This window comes from Bubalus kerabau, chromosome 7 (assembly GCF_029407905.1).
Source record: "Bubalus kerabau isolate K-KA32 ecotype Philippines breed swamp buffalo chromosome 7, PCC_UOA_SB_1v2, whole genome shotgun sequence".
In the NCBI taxonomy this organism is placed as follows: Eukaryota; Metazoa; Chordata; class Mammalia; order Artiodactyla; family Bovidae; genus Bubalus; species Bubalus kerabau.
Window position 1 is genome coordinate 85,908,691 of NC_073630.1, and position 11,619 is coordinate 85,920,309.

The following is an 11,619-nucleotide window of genomic DNA, read 5'->3' on the forward strand; positions in this document are numbered from 1 at the left end:
CTCACTCTATTTCTGTCATATTGAGCTAGAAGATGGATCTTCTACTGTCCTTAGAGATCCTGAATCTGTGGCTTTTAGATCAAGACTGGAATCTACACCATGAGCTTTCTAGCTTTCAGGCCTTCAAATTTTATCATTGGCTCTCCTGGGATCTCCAGCTTGGAGATGGAAGATGGTGGGACTTTTCAATCTCTACAACAGGTGAACCAGTACCTTACAATATTTCCTCATGTGTGTATTAATATATTCCATTGGCTCTATTTTTCTGGAGAACCCTGACTAATACATGACATAAAAATGAATGATTTGGCCAAGCCATGGTGGGAGCAGGTATGCGTGTCTCTGAGCTATCCAGCTCCATTCTTGTCTCTGTCACAACATCCATACCCTCCATTGCCATGACTGAACAGATGATGCGCATGGCACCCTCAAGGGCCACAATGACTGGATGACCCAGATTCGGCTACTACTCCCAGTTTCCAGACATGATATTCTCTGCCTCTGGGGACAAGACCATTGTTATGTGGAAGCTGACCAGAGATGAGATGAACTATGTTTTCCCACAGTGTGCTCTTTGGGGTCACTCTCACTTTGTTAGTGGTAATCTCCTCAGATGGCCAATTTGCCCTCTCAGGCTCTGGGGATGGAACTCTTTACCTCTGGGATCTCACAATGGGCACCACCATGCACCACACCAAAGATGTGCTGAGTGTGGCCTTTTCTGACAACTGGCAAATTTCCTCTGGCTCCTGAGACAAAACCATCAAACTATGGACTATTTCAGGCGTATGTAAATATACTTTCCAGAATGAGAGTCGATCAGAGTGAGTGTCTTGTGTCAGTTTCTTGCCCAACAACAGCAATCCCATCATTCTTTCTTGTGCTGGGACAAAGTGGTCAAGGTATGGAACTTTGCAAACTGCAAGCTGAAGCCCAGCTACATCAGCCACACAGGCTCCCTGAACATTGTGACCATCTCTCCAGATGGATCTTTCTGTGCTTCTGGAGGCAAGGATGGACAGGCCATGTTGTGAGATCTGAATGAAGGCAAGCACCTTTATACACTAGATGGTAAGTACATCATCAGTGCCCTGCACTTCAGTACCAACCACTATTGGCTCTGTGCTGCCATGGGCCCTAGCATTAAAATCTGGGACTTGGAGGCAAAATCACTATAGATGAACTGAAGCAAGACATTATTGGTACCAGCAGCAAGACAGAGCCCTCCCAGTGTCTCTCTCTGGCTTGGGTCTCCTGATGGCCAGATACTGTTTGTTGGCTACATGTACAGCCAAGTGTGCATGTGGCAGGTAACCATTGGCACCTTCTAGAAACAAACATAGAAGAGTTTAAAAATTTAAAAAAAGAAAATAAAAAAGTTGGCTTTCTGGAAAAAAAAATGAATGGTTAGGAGGTGATATTATATATTTTGGTTTGGAGGGGATTTTATGACTATTTTTGTTTTCATTCTATTTGGATAGAACTATATATCTGTTCAGGGTAGTGTCTATTGATGAATGTAATTATGGAGGAAAATGTTATTTACCCTCTTTTAACCCCATGCTGAAAATGTGGAGCTCAAAATGGGACTACTCTTAAAATGTAATATGAGTTCTTTGCAGCTGGAAGGGACTGAAAAGGGAAATTTAATGAACTAGTGTCTGGAAACCATACAGATTGAAATAAAGATAGTTTTGCTGAGGATCTGGAATTCTTCAAGTTTTTTAGGCCAAAATGACATGTGAAAAATTTCAAAGTTCCAAACATAAAGTGCAGGGCTAGAGGGACATACACTGCAAGAGGCAGTCTATGCAGAAGGTACTACATAAAAACCATGTGCCAAGACAGAAAATAGAAGGCAATATTTTTTTAAAACCTAGTTGAGAGTAGACATTTTTAGTCAAGGAAATAGCAGGTGCAAAACCTAAAAATTGGACTGCTCTAGAAAAACAGGTTTTTACCTGTAACTGAGTGGTAGGGAACCCATCTGCAATGCAGGAGTCACAGGTTCAACCCCTGGGGAAGGAAGGTCTCTTGGAGAAGGAAATGGCAACCCATGCCAGTATTCGTGCCTGGAAAGTCCCATGGACAGAGGAGGCTTGCAGGCTACAGTCCACAGAGTCTGAAAAGAGTCAGACATGATTTAAGTGACTAAACAACAACAGGAAAACATATCCACAACAGCTCTTGAGAGAAAATCAGTTGTGAGCATATAAACCAACAATAATGTGTTAGAACATTTCATGATAGTACCAGCAAGTTATAACCTTCCTGATTCTCTAAAGACAAGATACAGAAGTGGAGGTATAAGTCTGGCAAAGAAAAATATAGAAAATCACTTTAATCAGATAGTATAGATTTCTGTCTACTAAGATCCAGACAGAACAGGAAGGAAAAATGTAAATAACAATGCAAACTTTAGCTATATTGGAGAAGGACTGGATAAATGAAGTACAGTTTTGAGTCTTTTAATGTCTTTTTTTTGGTACAAATTGATCATAGAAATTGCATTACATACAAATGTATGTAATACTGAACATACAGATGTTCAATGTGAATATAATAATAAACAATATCTCACTGAGTGTACCACACAATTTATGTGTCACTTTGCCTCCCAAATCAATTAAAACAAAAATGTTGACAGCATTTTTCACCTGGTATTACATTTCTGTATGGAAGTGCAATTGTAATAATAGTATTCAGTACAGTTCAGTCACTCAGTCATGTCCGACTCCTTGTGAACCCATGAACCACAGAAGCCAGGCCTCCCTGTCCATCACCAACTCCCGGAGTTCACCCAAACACATATAATTGCGTCTGTGATGCCATCCAACCATATATGCCTATGTCGTCCCCTTCTCCTTCTGCCCTCAATCTTTCCCAGCATCAGGGTCTTTTCCAATGAGTCAGCTCTTCTCATCAGGTGGCCAAAGTATTGGAGTTTCAGTTTCAGTATCAGTCCTTTCAATGAACACCCAGGACTGATCTTTAGGATGGACTGGTGGTATCTCCTTGCAGTCCAAGGGACTCTCGAGAGTCTTCTCCAACACCACAGTTCAAAAGCAGCAATTCTTTGGCCTCAGCTTTCTTTATAGTCCAACTCTCACAAGCATACATGACCACTCGAAAAACCAGAGCCTTGACTAGTAGGACCTTTGTTGACAAAGCAATGTCTCTGTTTTTTAATATACTGTCTAGGTTGGTCATAAGTTTCCTTCCAAGGAGTAAACGTCTTTTAATTTCATGGCTGCAATCACCATCGGCAGTGATTTTGGAGCCCAAAAACTAAAGTCTGACATTATTTCCATTGTTTCCCCATCTATTTGCCATGAAGTGATGGGACCAGATGCCATGATCTTAGTTTTCTGAATGTTAAGCTTTAAGCCAACTATTTCACTCACCTCTTTCACCTTCATCAACAGGCTCTTTAGTTCTTCTTCACTTTCTGCCATAAGGGTGGTGTTATCTGCATATCTGAGGCTATTGATATGTCTCCCGGCAATCTTGATTCCTGCTTGTGCTTCCTCCAGCCCAGCATTTCTCATGATGTACTCTGCATAGAAGTTAAATAAGCAGGGTGACAATATACAGCCTTGACGAACTCCTTTTCCAATTTGGAACCAGTCTGGTGTTCCATGTCCAGTTCTGTTGCTTCCTGACCTACATACAGGTTTCTCAAGAGGCAGGTCAGGTGGTCTCCTAGTCACATTTTTTCCAGATTTTTCCAGTTTATTGTGATCCACACAGTCAAAGGCTTTGGCATAGTCAATAAAGCAGAAATAGATGTTTTTCTGGAACTCTCTTGCTGTTTTGATGATCCAGTGGATGTTGGCAATTTGATCTCTGGTTCCTCTGCCTTTTCTAAAACCAGCTTGAACATCTGGAAGTTCACGGTTCACGTATTGCTGAAGCCTGGCTTGGAGAATTTTAAGCATTACTTTACTAGCGTGTAAGATGAGTGCAATTGTGCAGTAGTTTGACCATTCTTTGGCATTGCCTTTCTTTGGGATTGGAATGAAAACTGAGCTTTTGCAGTTCTGTGGCCACTGCTGAGTTTTCCAAATTTGCTGGCATATTGAGTGCACTTTCACAGCATCATCTTTCAGGATTTGAAATAGCTCCACTGGAATTCCATCACCTGCACTAGCTTTGTCATAGTTATGCTTTCTAAGGCCCACTTAACTTCAGATTCCAGGATGTCTGGCTCTAGGGGAGAGATCATACCATTGTGATTATCTGGGTCGTGAAGATCTTTTTTGTACAGTGCTTCTGTGTCTTCTTGCCACCTCTTCTTAATATCTTCTGCTTCTGTTAGGTCCCTACCATTTCTGTCCTTTTTTGATCCCATCTTTGGATGAAATAAATGTATTAGATATTATACAATATATGTTATAATATATATTATATAACAATTATATAGTATATAATAAATGTATTCAGTTCAGTTCAGTCACTAAGTCATGTCTGACTCTTTGCAACCCCATGAATCACACCACGTCAGGCCTCCCTGTCCATCACCAACTCCCGGAGTTCACTCAAACTCATGTCTATCAAGTCGGTGATGCCATCCAGTCATCTCATCTTCTGTAGTCCCCTTCTCCTCCTGCCCCCAGTCCCTTCCAGCATCAGGGTCTTTTCCAATGAGTCAACTCTTCACACAAGGTGGCCAAAGTATTGGAGTTTCAAGAAATAAATGAATGTATTGAAGAATGCATTACATTGCTTGCTTTTCTAGTAGGTGCTAATGTGACAGTTGTATTTTAAACCCTTCCCCCAAAAGGGTGAGTTAGTAAAAAGTGTTTGTTTTAGGTATATAACTGCTCTATATATTTCATTACATTTTTGAAAGTGATTTCTCCTTTTAAAAAAGACTCTAGACAGTCACATAATGCAAAATGTGTGTGTGTGTGGGTGTGTGTATATATATATATATATGGGTACACACAAATGGGTACACACAAATAGGTACACACAAACATTTTCTATGAACTGTCCTGTATTGGAGTAATGCCCTGATGTTTTGAATGTAAGAGTGTTGCCTTTAACCTAATATTAACACAACGTTGCACTATTAAAGTCTACTTTCCAGGTCAGTTAATTAAATTGTTAGATTTCCTATTTTTAACTTATTCCTTTTTTTAATAATATTCTTTTTTCAAAACTTTTTATTTTATATTGAAGTATATCCAATTAACAACATCGTGATATTTTCAATGGACAGCAAAGGGACTCAGCCATACATATACATGTATCCATTTTCCCTGAAAACACTCCCCCATCCAGGCTGCCAAATAACATTGAGCAAATTTCCCTGTGCTATGCATTAGGGCCTTGTTGGTTATCCTTTTTAAGTATAGCAGTGTGTATATGTGATTGCAGACTCCCTAACTATCCCTTCCCCCAATCCTTCCTCCTGGCAACCAAAAGTTCATTCTCTAAGTCTGTGAATCTCTTTCTGTTTTGTAAATAAGTTCACTTCTACCATTTCATTTTACAAGGATGTCATATGACATTTCTCCTTCTCTTTATGATTTTCTTAACTCAAATGGCCAAATCCATGTCTCTGAAGTTCTCATCCATTTCTCTTAGCAGGCTCCGAAGTTGCGAAGTTACTGATGAAGGTTTTTACAGCATATCAAATATGGGCAAAAAATCAAAATGGCTGTCTGAGGAGGCCTTACAAATAGCTGTGAAAAGAAGGGAAGTGAAAAAGAAAGAGAAAAGGAAAGATACACCCATTTGAATATAGAATCCAAAGAATAGCAAGGAGAGATAAGAAAGCCTTCCTCAGCAATCAATGCAAAGATATAGAGGAAAACATCAGAATGGGAAAGGCTAGAGATTTCTTCAAGAAAATTAGAGATACCAATGGAACATTTCATGCAAAGATGGGCTCAATAAAAGATAGAAATGGTAGGGACCTAACAGAAGCAGAAGATATTAAGAAGAGGTGGCAACAATACACAGAAGCACTGTACAAAAAAGATCTTCACCACCCAAATAATCATGATAGTGTGATCTCTACCCAGAGCCAGACATCCTGGAATGTGAAGTCAAGTGGGCCTTAGAAAGCATCACTACGAACAAAGCTGGTGGAGGTGATGGAACTTCAGTTGAGCTATTTCAAATCCTGAAAGATGATGCTGTGGAATTGTGCACTCAATATGCCAGCAAATTTGGAAAACTCAGCAGTGGCCACAGAACTGCAAAAGCTCAGTTTTCATTCCAATCCCAAAGAAAGGCAATGCCAAAGAATGGTCAAACTACTACACAACTGCACTCATCTTACACGCTAGTAAAGTAATGCTCAAAATTCTCCAAGCCAGGCTTCAGCAATACGTGAACCGTGAACTTCCAGATGTTCAAGCTGGTTTTAGAAAAGGCAGAGGAACCAGAGATCAAATTGCCAACATCCACTGGATCATCAAAACAGCAAGAGAGTTCCAGAAAAACATCTATTTCTGCTTTATTGACTATGCCAAAGCCTTTGACTGTGTGGATCACAATAAACTGTGGAAAATTCTGAAAGAGATGGGAATACCAGACCACCTGATCTGCCTCTTGAGAAACCTGTATGCAGGTCAGAAAGCAACAGTTAGAACTGAACATGGAACACCAGACTGGTTCCAAATCGGAAAAGGAGTTCGTCAAGGCTGTATATTGTCACCCTGCTTATTTAACTTCTATCCAGAGTACATCGTGAGAAACGCTGGGCTGGAGGAAGCACAAGCAGGAATTAAGATTGCCAGGAGACATATCAATAGCCTCAGATATGCAGATGACACCACCCTTATGGCAGAAAGTGAAGAAGAACTAAAGAGCCTGTTGATGAAGGTGAAAGAGGTGAGTGAAATAGTTGGCTTAAAGCCTAACATTCAGAAAACTAAGATCATAGCATCTGGTCCCATCACCTCATGGAAAATAGATGGGGAAACAGTAGAAACAGTGTCAGATTTTATTTTTTGGGGCTCCAAAATCACTGCCGATGCTGATTACAGGCATGAAATTAAAAGACACTTACTCCTTAGAAGGAAAGTTATGACCAACCTAGACAGCATATTAAAAAGCAGAGACATTTCTTTGTCAACAAAGTCCATCTAATCAAGGCTATGGTTTTTCCAGTAGTCATGTATGGATGTGAGAGTTTGACTATAAAGAAAGCTGAGTGCAGAAGAATTAATGCTTTTGAACTGTGGTGTTGGAGAAAACTCTTAATAGTCCCTTGGACTACAGGGAGATCCAACTATTTCCATCCTAAAGATCAGTCCTGGTGTTCATTTGAAGGACTGATACTGAAGCTGAAACTCCAGTACTTTGGCCACCTGATACAAAAAGCTGACTCATTGGAAAAGACCCTGTTGCTGGGAAAGATTGAGGGCAGGAGAAGAAGGGTACAACAGAAGATGAGATGGTTGGATGTCATTACCAACTCAATGCACATGGGTTTGCATGGACTCTGGGAGTTGATGATTGACAGGGAGGCCTGGTGTGCTGCATTTCATGGGGTCACAAAGAATCGGACACGACGGAGCGACTCAACTCACCTGAACTGAAATGCTGACTCTGAGATGTTTGGCTTTTCCAGTGAAAATAAAAATAAACATAAGAAAATAGATAGTCATTGGACATTTTATAAAGAACACAATTTCTTCTGGGAAAACAATGAAATTATCAGAAAGTAATTTAATATTCAGATTTAAATAATAACCATGGAAAGTGATATTTTAGTATCTTCTTTTGAATTATTCTATTCATGTGTTTTCATACATTCATGTGTTTACCTCCTAGATGGACTAGGATACTGGCAATTATTAGTTTTATTAGTTTTCTTTTTTAAATGTTTATTCATATGTTTATAGATTTTCATAAATAATCTGCTAATTTTCCAATGAAAATTTAGAATTTTTCAGTTTACCATGACAATAGAAGACCTTTTCCAAATGTTTTCAATACATTGGACTGTCAAAATTTCATCAAGAACAACTGACAATCAGCAATAAAATCAACTTTAATTTCTCCAAAATTATCTGGTTCTTTCCTGACTCCCCAGATAGTAGCAACTTAAACATTTCAATTAGTTGTTAGGCTTGGAAGGATAACAAGCTTTCTTTGAACTCCCAGATTCCATTATCCCAGTTGATAGAAGCATACACTCATTCTTACACAGTGAAATTAATCATTGTTTCACTATTTTGCTGACTCTCTTGCTGACCGTGAGTATTGCAGGATGTATCTTGTATGTCCACACACTTTGCAAGCAGAAGCACTTAATGACTTTGTTCCAGACTGTTTTCAAGGACATTTATATAGATAGCATCCTTGGAAGATTACGATAACATCTCCTTTCAATTCAAAGGACAGGTTTTCTTTAAGTATAAGAAAGATAATGTCTCCACTGGAGCAAAGGTCAGGTAGGATTATTGAACATTATATAAACTTAGGGTTTCTCTCCCATTTATAGCACACTGTTTGTGGGTTTTTCTTTAGAAAAATTAAGATGGCTCCTCATACTTAACAGCCAAAGTACTTCTGAATATAATGTTGGTTTACCTTCCTAAGATCTATGAAATTATCAGGATTGTTTCATCTATTTCACTGCTATGGACATAGCCTCAGGAAGAGTAAATTATATTCTAATTATAAAGTAAATTATCTGGGTGTTAATCACAGCTATTTCACCTTCCCAAAACTCAGTACTTAAATTAAATTTGAAATTTCGTTGTAATAAATACACATATATGAACTAGGTAATTAAAAATGCAAAAATTAAAACTCTTTTCTTCCTTTCAAGCAGTCACTTAATTTTTAACCTCCAAGCTAACATCTCTGCCAGTTCTTTTTTTATTGAGGAGATAATTTAGACTCATACAAGTATATATTTAAATTTAAATACTTTTATAATTGGGCTTCCCTACTAGCTCAGATGGCAAAGCATCCATCTGCAATGAAGGAGACCTGGGTTCTATCTCTGGGTAGGGAAGGTCACCTGAAAAAGAAAATGGCAAGCCACTCTAGTGTTCTTGCCTGGATAATTCCATGGACAGAGGAGCCTGGCGGGACACAGTCCATGGGGTCACAAAGAGTTGCTATGACTGAGAGACTAATAGACGCATTTTAATAATAATATTAGCATTTAATATACTCAGTTATTCACCTGTCTTTTCACTTAATTATATATTTATATATTGTTATTTAAAAAAAGAATTCATTCAGGAAAGCACTCTGGGCATTTTGAATTAAAAAAAAATAAAAAGGTTCAGAAAAGAAAAGTTTTGATTTTAAATACATAATTATTCCAATTTTTTTTTTTTTTTTTTACTTTCTAACACTGGTTTCTTGTTTTAAAAATTGGGCTCTATACAACTAAATAACACAAAGCATTTTCCTTGTTTTTCTGATGGGTATGATTCAATTAATATGAACACTTATTAGAAAAAGAGGGGAAAATGCACAAGAGTTTAATGAATACATGGGCCCTGATATTTCATAAGATTTCCAGGTTTGTTTTGTTTGATTGTTTCTGCCTTTAAGCAGCTCTCAATTTGAGTATTATTTGCAAAAATATAATACTTTAAATCATAATTAGTTCACAATTGAAGTAGGAACTTATTCATATTTGAAACCAAAAGCTTGATATGGGAGAAATAATACAACAGAGGTGGGAGTGTGCTGGAGACAAGACCACTAAAAAAAAGGAAAGTAAACTAAGGTATAATTCTGGTCGTGTGAGTTAGAGACTCATTCAGAGTCCAGGTCTGCCCACTACCAGCAATACAAACAGTTTTGTTTTTGTGCAATTAGTATGTATTTTATAATTTAAAAATGTTAATTATCAAAAACATTCCTTGTTTCATAGAGTTTTGAAGATCAAATGAGAACCCTGATGAAAGTACATAGCATAGAGCTTTTTACTTGGAAGCTCAAATAGTAAGTATGTGTGTGAAGTTGTATCTGTCTCTTTTTGACCCCATGAACTGTAGCCCGCTAGACTCCTCTGTCCAAGGAATTTTCCAGGCAAGAATACTTGAGTGAGTTGCCATTTCCTTCTCCAAGAGTTCCATGTTTTTAACATCACCAGAAGATTGTTTCCTTGAGAAAACTACATACAAATTTTGTGCTATTGCTCTGTTATAGGCAAAGACTAATTATTTATCCTAAAAAAATGATATCTGAGCCCTAGAAAGTTAACATGATTAGCATGAAGACACTGTGATGACAACCACTTTATTTAGTTCAGTTCAGATCAGTTCAGCCACTCAGTCATGTCCGACTCTTTGCAACCCCATGAACCGCAGCACGCCAGGCCTCCCACCAACTCCCAGAGTACATCCAAACCCATATTCATAGAGTCAGTGATGCCATCCAATCATCTCATCCTCTGTCGTCCCCTTCTCTTGCCCTCAATCTTTCCCAGCATCAGGGTCTTTTCAAATGAGTCAGCTCTTCGCATCAGGTGACCAAAGTATTGCAGTTTCAGCTTCAACATCAGTCCCTCTAATGAACACCCAGGACTGATCTCCTTTAGGATGGACTTCTTGGATTTCCTTGCAGTCCAAGGGATTTTCAAGAGTCTTCTCCAACACCAGAGTTCAAAATCATCAATTCTTGGGCACTCAGCCTTCTTTATAGTCCAGTTCTCACAACCATACATGAGATGTGGTTTTTCCACTGGAAAAACAAGAGCTTGACTAGATGGACCTTTGTTGGCAAAGTAGTGTCTCTGCTTTTTAATGTGCTGTCTATGTTGGTCAGAACTTTCCTTCCAAGGAGTAAGCATCTTTTAATTTCATGGCTGCAATCACCAGCTGCAGTGATTCTGGAGCCCAGAAAAATAAAGTCAACAACTGTATCCACTGTTTCCCCATCTATTTGCCATGAAGTGATGGGACCAGATGCCATGATCTTAGTTTTCTGAATGTTGAGCTTTAAGCCAACTTTTTGACTCTCCTCTTTCACTTTCATCAAGAGGCTCTTTAGATCTTCTTCACTTTCTGCCTTAAGGGTGGTGTCATCTGAATATCTGAGGTTATGATATGTCTCCCAGCAATCTTGATTCCAGTTTCTGCTTCTTCCAGCCCAGAGTTTTTCATGATGTACTCTGCATAGAAGTTAAATAATTGGGTGACAATATACAGCCTTGATGTACTCCTGTTCCTATTTGGAACCAGTCTGTTGTTCCATGTCCAGTTCTTACTGTTGCTTCCTGACCTGCATACAGGTTTCTCAAGAGGCAGGTCAGGTGGTCTGGTATTCCCATCTCTTTCAGAATTTTCCACAGTTTATTGTGATCCACACAGTCAAAGGCTTTGGCTTAGTCAATAAAGCAGAAATAGATGTTTTTCTGGAACTCTCCTGTTTTTTCGATGATCCAGCGGATGTTGGCAATTTGATCTCTTATTCCTCTGCCTTTTCTAAAACCAGCATGAACATCAGGAAGTTCACGGTTCACATATCGCTGAAGCCTGGCTTGGAGAATTTTGAGCATTACTTTACTAGCGTGTGAGATGAGTGCAATGGTGCGGTAGTTTGAGCATTCATTGGCATTGCCTTTCTTTGGGATTGGAATGAAAACAGCTTTTCCAGTCCTGTGGCCACTGCTGAGTTTTCCAAATTTGC

The 11,619-nt window shown here is 38.9% G+C and overlaps 1 pseudogene; it reads left to right on the plus strand.

The window, feature by feature from the left end:
• Window positions 1-347: 347 nt before the first annotated feature.
• LOC129657089 (receptor of activated protein C kinase 1-like) lies at window positions 348-1,331 on the plus strand (annotated as a pseudogene).
• Window positions 1,332-11,619: the final 10,288 nt, after the last annotated feature.